The sequence below is a fragment of the Podarcis tiliguerta genome (assembly GCF_965153285.1).
Source record: "Podarcis tiliguerta genome assembly, chromosome: 4".
Classification (NCBI taxonomy): Eukaryota; Metazoa; Chordata; class Lepidosauria; order Squamata; family Lacertidae; genus Podarcis; species Podarcis tiliguerta.
In genome coordinates, this window is record NC_139537.1 from 90,446,696 (window position 1) to 90,463,102 (window position 16,407).

Sequence of the window (16,407 nt, forward strand, 5' to 3'; positions counted from 1 at the left end):
CGGCTTAGGGATTTTTTCAAAAAAAGTTGTTCAGACGTCGATGGCTAATTCTGTTTCCCATGAGAAAAACACATCTGTTTCCACTGAAAAAGCTTTCTGGGGCTCGTTTGCAACAGTTTGGCACCATTTTTGACTAAATTGCAGAACGTCAGATTTTTGCTGAAATTGTGACCGCGCAGCTTAGGGATTTTTTCAAAAATAGTTGTTCAGACGTCGAGGGCTAATTCTTTTTCCCAGGATTAAAACCCATCTGTTTCCACCGAAAAAGCTTTGAGGAGATCGTTTGCAACATTTTGGCAGCATTTTTGACTAAATTGCAGAACGTCAGATTTTTGCTGAAATTGTGACCGCGCGGCTTAGGGATTTTTTCAGAAAAAGTTGTCCAGACGTCGAAGGCTGATTCTGTTTCCCAGGATTAAAACCCATCTGTTTCCACCGAAAAAGCTTTCAGGGGATCGTTTGCAAGAGTTTGGCACCATTTTTGACTAAATTGCAGAACGTCAGATTTTTGCTGAAATTGTGACCGCGCGGCTTAGTGATTTTTTCAAAAAAAGGTGTTCAGACCTCGAGGGCTAATTCTTTTTCCCAGGATTAAAACCCATCTGTTTCCACCGAAAAAGCTTTGAGGCGATCGTTTGCAACAGTGTGGCACCATTTTTGAGTGAATTGCAGAACGTCAGATTTTTGCTGAAATTGTGACCGCGCGGCTTAGGGATTTTTTCAGAAAAAGTTGTCCAGACGTCGAGGGCTGATTCTGTTTCCCACGATTAAAACCCATCTGTTTCCACCGAAAAAGCTTTCAGGGGATCGTTTGCAAGAGTTTGGCACCATTTTTGACTAAATTGCAGAACGTCAGATTTTTGCTGAAATTGTGACCGCGCGGCTTAGGGATATTTTTTAAAAAAGGTGTTCAGACGTCGAGGGCTAATTCTGTTTCCCAGGATAAAAACCCATCTGTTTCCACCGAAAAAGCTTTGAGGGGATCGTTTGCAACATTTTGGCAGCATTTTTGAGTGAATTGCAGAACGTCAGATTTTTGCTGAAATTGTGACCGCGCGGCTTAGGGATTTTTTCAGAAAAAGTTGTCCAGAGGTCGAAGGCTGATTCTGTTTCCCAGGATTAAAACCCATCTGTTTCCACCGAAAAAGCTTTCAGGGGAACGTTTGCAACAGTTTGGCACCATTTTTGACTAAATTGCAGAACGTCAGATTTTTGCTGAAATTGTGACCGCGCGGCTTAGGGATTTTTTCAAAAAAAGTTGTTCAGACGTCGAGGGCTAATTCTGTTTCCCATGATACAAACCCATCTGTTTTCACCGAAAAAGCTTTCTGGGGCTCGTTTGCAACAGTTTGGCACCATTTTTTACTAAATTGCAGAACGTCAGATTTTTGCTGAAATTGTGACCGCGCAGCTTAGGGATTTTTTCAAAAATAGTTGTTCAGACGTCGAGGGGTAATTCTTTTTCCCAGGATTAAAACCCATCTGTTTCCACCGAAAAAGCTTTGAGGAGATCGTTTGCAACATTTTGGCAGCATTTTTGACTAAATTGCAGAACGTCAGATTTTTGCTGAAATTGTGACCGCGCGGCTTAGGGATTTTTTCAGAAAAAGTTGTCCAGACGTCGAAGGCTGATTCTGTTTCCCAGGATTAAAACCCATCTGTTTCCACCGAAAAAGCTTTCAGGGGATCGTTTGCAAGAGTTTGGCACCATTTTTGAGTGAATTGCAGAACGTCAGATTTTTGCTGAAATTGTGACCGCGCGGCTTAGGGATTTTTTCAGAAAAAGTTGTCCAGAGGTCGAAGGCTGATTCTGTTTCCCAGGATTAAAACCCATCTGTTTCCACCGAAAAAGCTTTCAGGGGATCGTTTGCAAGAGTTTGGCACCATTTTTGACTAAATTGCAGAACGTCAGATTTTTGCTGAAATTGTGACCGCGCGGCTTAGGGATTTTTTCAAAAAAAGTTGTTCAGACCTTGAGGGCTAATTCTTTTTCCCAGGATTAAAACCCATCTGTTTCCACCGAAAAAGCTTTGAGGCGATCGTTTGCAACAGTGTGGCACCATTTTTGAGTGAATTGCAGAACGTCAGATTTTTGCTGAAATTGTGACCGCGCGGCTTAGGGATTTTTTCAGAAAAAGTTGTCCAGACGTCAAGGGCTGATTCTGTTTCCCACGATTAAAACCCATCTGTTTCCACCGAAAAAGCTTTCAGGGGATCGTTTGCAAGAGTTTGGCACCATTTTTGACTAAATTGCAGAACGTCAGATTTTTGCTGAAATTGTGACCGCGCGGCTTAGGGATATTTTTTAAAAAAGGTGTTCAGACGTCGAGGGCTAATTCTGTTTCCCAGGATAAAAACCCATCTGTTTCCACCGAAAAAGCTTTGAGGGGATCGTTTGCAACATTTTGGCAGCATTTTTGAGTGAATTGCAGAACGTCAGATTTTTGCTGAAATTGTGACCGCGCGGCTTAGGGATTTTTTCAAAAAAAGTTGTTCAGACCTCGAGGGCTAATTCTTTTTCCCAGGATTAAAACCCATCTGTTTCCACCGAAAAAGCTTTGAGGAGATCGTTTGCAACATTTTGGCAGCATTTTTGACTAAATTGCAGAATGTCAGATTTTTGCTGAAATTGTGACCGCGCGGCTTAGGGATTTTTTCAGAAAAAGTTGTCCAGACGTCGAAGGCTGATTCTGTTTCCCAGGATTAAAACCCATCTGTTTCCACCGAAAAAGCTTTCAGGGGATCGTTTGCAAGAGTTTGGCACCATTTTTGACTAAATTGCAGAACGTCAGATTTTTGCTGAAATTGTGACCGCGCGGCTTAGTGATTTTTTCAAAAAAAGGTGTTCAGACCTCGAGGGCTAATTCTTTTTCCCAGGATTAAAACCCATCTGTTTCCACCGAAAAAGCTTTGAGGCGATCGTTTGCAACAGTGTGGCACCATTTTTGAGTGAATTGCAGAACGTCAGATTTTTGCTGAAATTGTGACCGCGCGGCTTAGGGATTTTTTCAGAAAAAGTTGTCCAGACGTCGAGGGCTGATTCTGTTTCCCACGATTAAAACCCATCTGTTTCCACCGAAAAAGCTTTCAGGGGATCGTTTGCAAGAGTTTGGCACCATTTTTGACTAAATTGCAGAACGTCAGATTTTTGCTGAAATTGTGACCGCGCGGCTTAGGGATATTTTTTAAAAAAGGTGTTCAGACGTCGAGGGCTAATTCTGTTTCCCAGGATAAAAACCCATCTGTTTCCACCGAAAAAGCTTTGAGGGGATCGTTTGCAACATTTTGGCAGCATTTTTGAGTGAATTGCAGAACGTCAGATTTTTGCTGAAATTGTGACCGCGCGGCTTAGGGATTTTTTCAGAAAAAGTTGTCCAGAGGTCGAAGGCTGATTCTGTTTCCCAGGATTAAAACCCATCTGTTTCCACCGAAAAAGCTTTCAGGGGATCGTTTGCAAGAGTTTGGCACCATTTTTGACTAAATTGCAGAACGTCAGATTTTTGCTGAAATTGTGACCGCGCGGCTTAGGGATTTTTTCAAAAAAAGTTGTTCAGACCTCGAGGGCTAATTCTTTTTCCCAGGATTAAAACCCATCTGTTTCCACCGAAAAAGCTTTGAGGGGATCGTTTGCAACATTTTGGCAGCATTTTTGAGTGAATTGCAGAACGTCAGATTTTTGCTGAAATTGTGACCGCGCGGCTTAGGGATTTTTTCAAAAAAAGTTGTTCAGACGTCGATGGCTAATTCTGTTTCCCATGAGAAAAACACATCTGTTTCCACTGAAAAAGCTTTCAGGGGAACGTTTGCAACAGTTTGGCACCATTTTTGACTAAATTGCAGAACGTCAGATTTTTGCTGAAATTGTGACCGCGCGGCTTAGGCATTTTTTCCAAAAAAGTTGTCCAGACGTCGAGGGCTAATTCTGTTTCCCATGATACAAACCCATCTGTTTTCACCGAAAAAGCTTTCTGGGGCTCGTTTGCAACAGTTTGGCACCATTTTTTACTAAATTGCAGAACGTCAGATTTTTGCTGAAATTGTGACCGCGCAGCTTAGGGATTTTTTCAAAAATAGTTGTTCAGACGTCGAGGGCTAATTCTTTTTCCCAGGATTAAAACCCATCTGTTTCCACCGAAAAAGCTTTGAGGAGATCGTTTGCAACATTTTGGCAGCATTTTTGACTAAATTGCAGAACGTCAGATTTTTGCTGAAATTGTGACCGCGCGGCTTAGGGATTTTTTCAGAAAAAGTTGTCCAGACGTCGAAGGCTGATTCTGTTTCCCAGGATTAAAACCCATCTGTTTCCACCGAAAAAGCTTTCAGGGGATCGTTTGCAAGAGTTTGGCACCATTTTTGAGTGAATTGCAGAACGTCAGATTTTTGCTGAAATTGTGACCGCGCGGCTTAGGGATTTTTTCAGAAAAAGTTGTCCAGAGGTCGAAGGCTGATTCTGTTTCCCAGGATTAAAACCCATCTGTTTCCACCGAAAAAGCTTTCAGGGGATCGTTTGCAAGAGTTTGGCACCATTTTTGACTAAATTGCAGAACGTCAGATTTTTGCTGAAATTGTGACCGCGCGGCTTAGGGATTTTTTCAAAAAAAGTTGTTCAGACCTCGAGGGCTAATTCTTTTTCCCAGGATTAAAACCCATCTGTTTCCACCGAAAAAGCTTTCAGGGGATCGTTTGCAAGAGTTTGGCACCATTTTTGAGTGAATTGCAGAACGTCAGATTTTTGCTGAAATTGTGACCGCGCGGCTTAGGGATTTTTTCAGAAAAAGTTGTCCAGAGGTCGAAGGCTGATTCTGTTTCCCAGGATTAAAACCCATCTGTTTCCACCGAAAAAGCTTTCAGGGGATCGTTTGCAAGAGTTTGGCACCATTTTTGACTAAATTGCAGAACGTCAGATTTTTGCTGAAATTGTGACCGCGCGGCTTAGGGATTTTTTCAAAAAAAGTTGTTCAGACCTCGAGGGCTAATTCTTTTTCCCAGGATTAAAACCCATCTGTTTCCACCGAAAAAGCTTTGAGGCGATCGTTTGCAACATTTTGGCAGCATTTTTGAGTGAATTGCAGAACGTCAGATTTTTGCTGAAATTGTGACCGCGCGGCTTAGGGATTTTTTCAAAAAAAGTTGTTGAGACGTCGATGGCTAATTCTGTTTCCCATGAGAAAAACACATCTGTTTCCACTGAAAAAGCTTTCAGGGGAACGTTTGCAACAGTTTGGCACCATTTTTGACTAAATTGCAGAACGTCAGATTTTTGCTGAAATTGTGACCGCGCGGCTTAGGCATTTTTTCCAAAAAAGTTGTCCAGACGTCGAGGGCTAATTCTGTTTCCCCTGATACAAACCCATCCGTTTTCACCGAAAAAGCTTTCTGGGGCTCGTTTGCAACCATTTGGCACCATTTTTTACTAAATTGCAGAACGTCAGATTTTTGCTGAAATTGTGACCGCGCGGCTTAGGGATTTTTTCAGAAAAAGTTGTCCAGAGGTCGAAGGCTGATTCTGTTTCCCAGGATTAAAACCCATCTGTTTCCACCGAAAAAGCTTTCAGGGGATCGTTTGCAACAGTTTGGCACCATTTTTGACTAAATTGCAGAACGTCAGATTTTTGCTGAAATTGTGACCGCGCGGCTTAGGGATTTTTTCAAAAAAAGTTCTTCAGACCTCGAGGGCTAATTCTTTTTCCCAGGATTAAAACCCATCTGTTTCCACCGAAAAAGCTTTGAGGGGATCGTTTGCAACATTTTGGCAGCATTTTTGATTGAATTGCAGAACGTCAGATTTTTGCTGAAATTGTGACCGCGCGGCTTAGGGATTTTTTCAAAAAAAGTTGTTCAGACGTCGATGGCTAATTCTGTTTCCCATGAGAAAAACACATCTGTTTCCACTGAAAAAGCTTTCTGGGGCTCGTTTGCAACAGTTTGGCACCATTTTTGACTAAATTGCAGAACGTCAGATTTTTGCTGAAATTGTGACCGCGCGGCTTAGGGATTTTTTCAGAAAAAGTTGTCCAGACGTCGAAGGCTGATTCTGTTTCCCAGGATTAAAACCCATCTGTTTCCACCGAAAAAGCTTTCAGGGGATCGTTTGCAAGAGTTTGGCACCATTTTTGACTAAATTGCAGAACGTCAGATTTTTGCTGAAATTGTGACCGCGCGGCTTAGTGATTTTTTCAAAAAAAGGTGTTCAGACCTCGAGGGCTAATTCTTTTTCCCAGGATTAAAACCCATCTGTTTCCACCGAAAAAGCTTTGAGGCGATCGTTTGCAACAGTGTGGCACCATTTTTGAGTGAATTGCAGAACGTCAGATTTTTGCTGAAATTGTGACCGCGCGGCTTAGGGATTTTTTCAGAAAAAGTTGTCCAGACGTCGAGGGCTGATTCTGTTTCCCACGATTAAAACCCATCTGTTTCCACCGAAAAAGCTTTCAGGGGATCGTTTGCAAGAGTTTGGCACCATTTTTGACTAAATTGCAGAACGTCAGATTTTTGCTGAAATTGTGACCGCGCGGCTTAGGGATATTTTTTAAAAAAGGTGTTCAGACGTCGAGGGCTAATTCTGTTTCCCAGGATAAAAACCCATCTGTTTCCACCGAAAAAGCTTTGAGGGGATCGTTTGCAACATTTTGGCAGCATTTTTGAGTGAATTGCAGAACGTCAGATTTTTGCTGAAATTGTGACCGCGCGGCTTAGGGATTTTTTCAGAAAAAGTTGTCCAGAGGTCGAAGGCTGATTCTGTTTCCCAGGATTAAAACCCATCTGTTTCCACCGAAAAAGCTTTCAGGGGATCGTTTGCAAGAGTTTGGCACCATTTTTGACTAAATTGCAGAACGTCAGATTTTTGCTGAAATTGTGACCGCGCGGCTTAGGGATTTTTTCAAAAAAAGTTGTTCAGACCTCGAGGGCTAATTCATTTTCCCAGGATTAAAACCCATCTGTTTCCACCGAAAAAGCTTTGAGGGGATCGTTTGCAACATTTTGGCAGCATTTTTGAGTGAATTGCAGAACGTCAGATTTTTGCTGAAATTGTGACCGCGCGGCTTAGGGATTTTTTCCAAAAAAGTTGTCCAGACGTCGAGGGCTAATTCTGTTTCCCATGAGACAAACCCATCTGTTTTCACCGAAAAAGCTTTCTGGGGCTCGTTTGCAACAGTTTGGCACCATTTTTGACTAAATTGCAGAACGTCAGATTTTTGCTGAAATTGTGACCGCGCAGCTTAGGGATTTTTTCAAAAATAGTTGTTCAGACGTCGAGGGCTAATTCTTTTTCCCAGGATTAAAACCCATCTGTTTCCACCGAAAAAGCTTTGAGGAGATCGTTTGCAACATTTTGGCAGCATTTTTGACTAAATTGCAGAACGTCAGATTTTTGCTGAAATTGTGACCGCGCGGCTTAGGGATTTTTTCAGAAAAAGTTGTCCAGACGTCGAAGGCTGATTCTGTTTCCCAGGATTAAAACCCATCTGTTTCCACCGAAAAAGCTTTCAGGGGATCGTTTGCAAGAGTTTGGCACCATTTTTGAGTGAATTGCAGAACGTCAGATTTTTGCTGAAATTGTGACCGCGCGGCTTAGGGATTTTTTCAAAAAAAGTTGTTCAGACCTCGAGGGCTAATTCTTTTTCCCAGGATTAAAACCCATCTGTTTCCACCGAAAAAGCTCTGAGGGGATCGTTTGCAACATTTTGGCAGCATTTTTGAGTGAATTGCAGAACGTCAGATTTTTGCTGAAATTGTGACCGCGCGGCTTAGGGATTTTTTCAAAAAAAGTTGTTCAGACGTCGATGGCTAATTCTGTTTCCCATGAGAAAAACACATCTGTTTCCACTGAAAAAGCTTTCAGGGGAACGTTTGCAACATTTTGGCAGCATTTTTGAGTGAATTGCAGAACGTCAGATTTTTGCTGAAATTGTGACCGCGCGGCTTAGGCATTTTTTCCAAAAAAGTTGTCCAGACGTCGAGGGCTAATTCTGTTTCCCATGATACAAACCCATCTGTTTTCACCGAAAAAGCTTTCTGGGGCTCGTTTGCAACAGTTTGGCACCATTTTTTACTAAATTGCAGAACGTCAGATTTTTGCTGAAATTGTGACCGCGCAGCTTAGGGATTTTTTCAAAAATAGTTGTTCAGACGTCGAGGGCTAATTCTTTTTCCCAGGATTAAAACCCATCTGTTTCCACCGAAAAAGCTTTGAGGAGATCGTTTGCAACATTTTGGCAGCATTTTTGACTAAATTGCAGAACGTCAGATTTTTGCTGAAATTGTGACGGCGCGGCTTAGGGATTTTTTCAGAAAAAGTTGTCCAGACGTCGAAGGCTGATTCTGTTTCCCAGGATTAAAACCCATCTGTTTCCACCGAAAAAGCTTTCAGGGGATCGTTTGCAAGAGTTTGGCACCATTTTTGAGTTAATTGCAGAACGTCAGATTTTTGCTGAAATTGTGACCGCGCGGCTTAGGGATTTTTTCAGAAAAAGTTGTCCAGACTTCGAGGGCTGATTCTGTTTCCCACGATTAAAACCCATCTGTTTCCACCGAAAAAGCTTTCAGGGGATCGTTTGCAAGAGTTTGGCACCATTTTTGACTAAATTGCAGAACGTCAGATTTTTGCTGAGATTGTGACCGCGCGGCTTAGGGATATTTTTTAAAAAAGGTGTTCAGACGTCGAGGGCTAATTCTGTTTCCCAGGATAAAAACCCATCTGTTTCCACCGAAAAAGCTTTGAGGGGATCGTTTGCAACAGTGTGGCACCATTTTTGAGTGAATTGCAGAACATCAGATTTTTGCTGAAATTGTGACCGCGCGGCTTAGGGATTTTTTCAGAAAAAGTTGTCCAGACGTCGAGGGCTGATTCTGTTTCCCAGGATTAAAACCCATCTGTTCCCACCGAAAAAGCTTTCAGGGGATCGTTTGCAAGAGTTTGGCACCATTTTTGACTAAATTGCAGAACGTCAGATTTTTGCTGAAATTGTGACCGCGCGGCTTAGGGATATTTTTAAAAAAAGGTGTTCAGACGTCGAGGGCTGATTCTTTTTCCCAGGATTAAAACCCATCTGTTTCCACCGAAAAAGCTTTCAGGGGATCGTTTGCAACATTTTGGCAGCATTTTTGAGTGAATTGCAGAACGTCAGATTTTTGCTGAAATTGTGACCGCGCGGCTTAGGGATTTTTTCAGAAAAAGTTGTCCAGATGTCGAGGGCTGATTCTGTTTCCCAGGATTAAAACCCATCTGTTTCCACCGAAAAAGCTTTCAGGGGATCGTTTGCAACATTTTGGCAGCATTTTTGAGTGAATTGCAGAACGTCAGATTTTTGCTGAAATTGTGACCGCGCAGCTTAGGTATTTTTTCAGAAAAAGTTGTCCAGACGTCGAGGGCTGATTCTTTTTCCCAGGATTTAAACCCATCTGTTTCCACCGAAAAAGCTTTCAGGGGATCGTTTGCAAGAGTTTGGCACCATTTTTGACGAAATTGCAGAACGTCAGATTTTTGCTGAAATTGTGACCGCGCGGCTTAGGGATTTTTTGAAAAAAAGGTGTACAGAGGTCGAGGGCTGATTCTTTTTCCCAGGATTAAAACCCATCTGTTTCCACCGATAAAGCTTTCCGGGGATCGTTTGCAAGAGTTTGGCACCATTTTTGACTAAATTGCAGAACGTCAGATTTTTGCTGAAATTGTGACCGCGCGGCTTAGGGATATTTTTTTAAAAAGTTGTTCAGACGTCGAGGGCTGATTCTTTTTCCCAGGATTAAAACCCATCTGTTTCCACCGAAAAAGGTTTGAGGAGATCGTTTGCAACATTTTGGCAGCATTTTTGACTAAATTGCAGAACGTCAGATTTTTGCTGAAATTGTGACCGCGCGGCTTAGGGATTTTTTCAAAAAAAGGTGTTCAGACGTCGATGGCTAATTCTGTTTCCCATGATAAAAACCCATCTTTTTCCACCGATAAAGCTTTCCGGGGATCGTTTGCAACAATTTGGCACCATTTTTTACTAAATTACAGAACGTCAGATTTTTGCTGAAATTGTGACAGCGCGGCTTAGGGATTTTTTCAGAAAAAGTTGTCCAGATGTCGAGGGCTGATTCTGTTTCCCAGGATTAAAACCCATCTGTTTCCACCGAAAAAGCTTTCAGGGGATCGTTTGCAAGAGTTTGGCACCATTTTTGACTAAATTGCAGAAAGTCAGATTTTTGCTGAAATTGTGACCGCGCGGCTTAGGGATTTTTTGAAAAAAAGGTGTACAGACGTCGAGGGCTAATTCTGTTTCCCATGATAAAAACCCATCTGTTTCCACCGATAAAGCTTTCAGGGGATGGTTTGCAACATTTTGGCACCATTTTTGAGTGAATTGCAGAACGTCAGATTTTTGCTGAAATTGTGACCGCGCGGCTTAGGGATTTTTTCAGAAAAAGTTGTCCAGACGTCGAGGGCTGATTCTGTTTCCCAGGATTAAAACCCATCTGTTTCCACCGAAAAAGCTTTCAGAGGATCGTTTGCAAGAGTTTGGCAGCATTTTTGACTAAATTGCAGAACGTCAGATTTTTGCTGAAATTGTGACCGCGCGGCTTAGGGATTTTTTCAAAAAAAGGTGTTCAGACCTCGAGGGCTAATTCTGTTTCCCATGATAAAAACCCATCTGTTTCCACCGAAAAAGCTTTCAGGGGATGGTTTGCAACAGTGTGGCACCATTTTTGAGTGAATTGCAGAACGTCAGATTTTTGCTGAAATTGTGACTTCGCGGCTTAGGGATTTTTTCCCAAAAAGTTGTTCAGACGTCGAGGGCTAATTCTTTTTCCCAGGATTAAAACCCATCTGTTTCCACCGAAAAAGCTTTGAGGGGATCGTTTGCAACAGTGTGGCAGCATTTTTGAGTGAATTGCAGAACGTCAGATTTTTGCTGAAATTGTGACCGCGCGGCTTAGGGATTTTTTAAAAAAAAGGTGTACAGAGGTCGAGGGCTGATTCTTTTTCCCAGGATTAAAACCCATCTGTTTCCACCGAAAAAGTTTCAGGCGATCGTTTGCAAGAGTTTGGCACCATTTTTGACTAAATTGCAGAACGTCAGATTTTTGCTGAAATTGTGACCACGCGGCTTAGGGATTTTTTCAAAAAAAGGTGTTCAGACCTCGAGGGCTAATTTTTTCCCAGGATAAAAACCCATCTGTTTCCACCGAAAAAGCTTTGAGGGGATCGTTTGCAAGAGTGTGGCACCATTTTTGACGAAATTGCAGAACGTCAGATTTTTGCTGAAATTGTGACCGCGCGGCTTAGGGATTTTTTCAGAAAAAGGTGTTAAGACGTCGAGGGCTAATTCTGTTTCCCATGATAAAAACCCATCTGTTTCCACCGAAAAAGCTTTCCGGGGATCGTTTGCAACAGTTTGGCACCATTTTTTACTAAATTACAGAACGTCAGATTTTTGCTGAAATTGTGACAGCGCGGCTTAGGGATTTTTTCAGAAAATGTTGTCCAGATGTCGAGGGCTGATTCTGTTTCCCAGGATTAAAACCCATCTGTTTCCACCGAAAAAGCTTTCAGGGGATCGTTTGCAAGAGTTTGGCACCATTTTTGACTAAATTGCAGAACGTCAGATTTTTGCTGAAATTGTGACCGCGCGGCTTAGGGATTTTTTCAGAAAAAGGTATTCAGACATCGAGGGCTAATTCTGTTTCCCATGATAAAAACCCATCTGTTTCCACCGATAAAGCTTTCAGGGGATGGTTTGCAACATTTTGGCAGCATTTTTGAGTGAATTGCAGAACGTCAGATTTTTGCTGAAATTGTGACCGCGCGGCTTAGGGATTTTTTCAGAAAAAGTTGTCCAGACGTCGAGGGCTGATTCTGTTTCCCAGGATTAAAACCCATCTGTTTCCACCGAAAAAGTTTCAGGGGATTGTTTGAAACAGTTTGGCACCATTTTTGAGTGAATTGCAGAACGTCAGATTTTTGCTGAAATTGTGACCGCGCGGCTTAGGGATTTTTTCAGAAAAAGTTGTCCAGATGTCGAGGGCTGATTCTGTTTCCCAGGATTAAAACCCATCTGTTTCCACCGAAAAAGCTTTCAGGGGATCGTTTGCAACATTGTGGCAGCATTTTTGAGTGAATTGCAGAACGTCAGATTTTTGCTGAAATTGTGACCGCGCAGCTTAGGTATTTTTTCAGAAAAAGTTGTCCAGACGTCGAGGGCTGATTCTTTTTCCCAGGATTTAAACCCATCTGTTTCCACCGAAAAAGCTTTCAGGGGATCGTTTGCAAGAGTTTGGCACCATTTTTGACGAAATTGCAGAACGTCAGATTTTTGCTGAAATTGTGACCGCGCGGCTTAGGGATTTTTTGAAAAAAAGGTGTACAGAGGTCGAGGGCTGATTCTTTTTCCCAGGATTAAAACCCATCTGTTTCCACCGATAAAGCTTTCCGGGGATCGTTTGCAAGAGTTTGGCACCATTTTTGACTAAATTGCAGAACGTCAGATTTTTGCTGAAATTGTGACCGCGCGGCTTAGGGATATTTTTTTAAAAAGTTGTCCAGACGTCGAGGGCTGATTCTGTTTCCCAGGATTAAAACCCATCTGTTTCCACCGAAAAAGCTTTCAGGGGATCGTTTGCAAGAGTTTGGCACCATTTTTGACGAAATTGCAGAACGTCAGATTTTTGCTGAAATTGTGACCGCGCGGCTTAGGGATTTTTTGAAAAAAAGGTGTACAGAGGTCGAGGGCTGATTCTTTTTCCCAGGATTAAAACCCATCTGTTTCCACCGATAAAGCTTTCAGGGGATCGTTTGCAAGAGTTTGGCACCATTTTTGACTAAATTGCAGAACGTCAGATTTTTGCTGAAATTGTGACCGCGCGGCTTAGGGATATTTTTTAAAAAAGTTGTCCAGACGTCGAGGGCTGATTCTGTTTCCCAGGATTAAAACCCATCTGTTTCCACCGAAAAAGCTTTCAGGGGATCGTTTGCAAGAGTTTGGCACCATTTTTGACGAAATTGCAGAACGTCAGATTTTTGCTGAAATTGTGACCGCGCGGCTTAGGGATTTTTTTAAAAAAAGGTCTACAGAGGTCGAGGGCTGATTCTTTTTCCCAGGATTAAAACCCATCTGTTTCCACCGATAAAGCTTTCCGGGGATCGTTTGCAAGAGTTTGGCACCATTTTTGACTAAATTGCAGAACGTCAGATTTTTGCTGAAATTGTGACCGCGCGGCTTAGGGATATTTTTTAAAAAAGTTGTCCAGACGTCGAGGGCTGATTCTGTTTCCCAGGATTAAAACCCATCTGTTTCCACCGAAAAAGCTTTCCGGGGATCGTTTGCAACAGTTTGGCACCATTTTTTACTAAATTACAGAACGTCAGATTTTTGCTGAAATTGTGACAGCGCGGCTTAGGGATTTTTTCAGAAAATGTTGTCCAGATGTCGAGGGCTGATTCTGTTTCCCAGGATTAAAACCCATCTGTTTCCACCGAAAAAGCTTTCAGGGGATCGTTTGCAAGAGTTTGGCACCATTTTTGACTAAACTGCAGAACGTCAGATTTTTGCTGAAATTGTGACCGCGCGGCTTAGGGATATTTTTAAAAAAAGGTGTTCAGACGTCGAGGGCTAATTCTGTTTCCCATGATAAAAACCCATCTGTTTCCACCGATAAAGCTTTCAGGGGATGGTTTGCAACATTTTGGCAGCATTTTTGAGTGAATTGCAGAACGTCAGATTTTTGCTGAAATTGTGACCGCGCGGCTTAGGGATTTTTTCAGAAAAAGTTGTCCAGACGTCGAGGGCTGATTCTGTTTCCCAGGATTAAAACCCATCTGTTTCCACCGAAAAAGTTTCAGGGGATTGTTTGAAACAGTTTGGCACCATTTTTGAGTGAATTGCAGAACGTCAGATTTTTGCTGAAATTGTGACCGCGCGGCTTAGGGATTTTTTCAGAAAAAGTTGTCCAGATGTCGAGGGCTGATTCTGTTTCCCAGGATTAAAACCCATCTGTTTCCACCGAAAAAGCTTTCAGGGGATCGTTTGCAACATTTTGGCAGCATTTTTGAGTGAATTGCAGAACGTCAGATTTTTGCTGAAATTGTGACCGCGCAGCTTAGGTATTTTTTCAGAAAAAGTTGTCCAGACGTCGAGGGCTGATTCTTTTTCCCAGGATTTAAACCCATCTGTTTCCACCGAAAAAGCTTTCAGGGGATCGTTTGCAAGAGTTTGGCACCATTTTTGACGAAATTGCAGAACGTCAGATTTTTGCTGAAATTGTGACCGCGCGGCTTAGGGATTTTTTGAAAAAAAGGTGTACAGAGGTCGAGGGCTGATTCTTTTTCCCAGGATTAAAACCCATCTGTTTCCACCGATAAAGCTTTCCGGGGATCGTTTGCAAGAGTTTGGCACCATTTTTGACTAAATTGCAGAACGTCAGATTTTTGCTGAAATTGTGACCGCGCGGCTTAGGGATATTTTTTTAAAAAGTTGTCCAGACGTCGAGGGCTGATTCTGTTTCCCAGGATTAAAACCCATCTGTTTCCACCGAAAAAGCTTTCAGGGGATCGTTTGCAAGAGTTTGGCACCATTTTTGACGAAATTGCAGAACGTCAGATTTTTGCTGAAATTGTGACCGCGCGGCTTAGGGATTTTTTTAAAAAAAGGTGTACAGAGGTCGAGGGCTGATTCTTTTTCCCAGGATTAAAACCCATCTGTTTCCACCGATAAAGCTTTCCGGGGATCGTTTGCAAGAGTTTGGCACCATTTTTGACTAAATTGCAGAACGTCAGATTTTTGCTGAAATTGTGACCGCGCGGCTTAGGGATATTTTTTAAAAAAGTTGTCCAGACGTCGAGGGCTGATTCTGTTTCCCAGGATTAAAACCCATCTGTTTCCACCGAAAAAGCTTTCAGGGGATGGTTTGCAAGAGTTTGGCACCATTTTTGACGAAATTGCAGAACGTCAGATTTTTGCTGAAATTGTGACCGCGCGGCTTAGGGATTTTTTAAAAAAAAGGTGTACAGAGGTCGAGGGCTGATTCTTTTTCCCAGGATTAAAACCCATCTGTTTCCACCGATAAAGCTTTCCGGGGATCGTTTGCAAGAGTTTGGCACCATTTTTGAGTGAATTGCAGAACGTCAGATTTTTGCTGAAATTGTGACCGCGCGGCTTAGGGATTTTTTCAGAAAAAGGTGTTCAGACGTCGAGGGCTAATTCTGTTTCCCATGATAAAAACCCATCTTTTTCCACCGATAAAGCTTTCCGGGGATCGTTTGCAACAATTTGGCACCATTTTTTACTAAATTACAGAACGTCAGATTTTTGCTGAAATTGTGACAGCGCGGCTTAGGGATTTTTTCAGAAAAAGTTGTCCAGATGTCGAGGGCTGATTCTGTTTCCCATGATAAAAACCCATCTGTTTCCACCGATAAAGCTTTCAGGGGATGGTTTGCAACATTTTGGCACCATTTTTGAGTGAATTGCAGAACGTCAGATTTTTGCTGAAATTGTGACCGCGCGGCTTAGGGATTTTTTCAGAAAAAGTTGTCCAGAGGTCGAAGGCTGATTCTGTTTCCCAGGATTAAAACCCATCTGTTTCCACCGAAAAAGCTTTCAGAGGATCGTTTGCAAGAGTTTGGCAGCATTTTTGACTAAATTGCAGAACGTCAGATTTTTGCTGAAATTGTGACCGCGCGGCTTAGGGATTTTTTCAAAAAAAGGTGTTCAGACCTCGAGGGCTAATTCTGTTTCCCATGATAAAAACCCATCTGTTTCCACCGAAAAAGCTTTCAGGGGATCGTTTGCCACAGTTTGGCACCATTTTTGACTAAATTGCAGAACGTCAGATTTTTGCTGAAATTGTGACCGCGCGGCTTAGGGATTTTTTCAAAAAAAGTTGTTCAGACGTCGAGGGCTAATTCTTTTCCCCAGGATTAAAACCCATCTGTTTCCACCGAAAAAGCTTTGAGGGGATCGTTTGCAACAGTGTGGCACCATTTTTGACGAAATTGCAGAACGTCAGATTTTTGCTGAAATTGTGACCGCGCGGCTTAGGGATTTTTTGAAAAAAAGGTGTACAGAGGTCGAGGGCTGATTCTTTTTCCCAGGATTAAAACCCATCTGTTTCCACCGATAAAGCTTTCCGGGGATCGTTTGCAAGAGTTTGGCACCATTTTTGACTAAATTGCAGAACGTCAGATTTTTGCTGAAATTGTGACCGCGCGGCTTAGGGATATTTTTTTAAAAAGTTGTCCAGACGTCGAGGGCTGATTCTGTTTCCCAGGATTAAAACCCATCTGTTTCCACCGAAAAAGCTTTCAGGGGATCGTTTGCAAGAGTTTGGCACCATTTTTGACGAAATTGCAGAACGTCAGATTTTTGCTGAAATTGTGACCGCGCGGCTTAGGGATTTTTTTAAAAAAAGGTGTACAGAGGTCGAGGG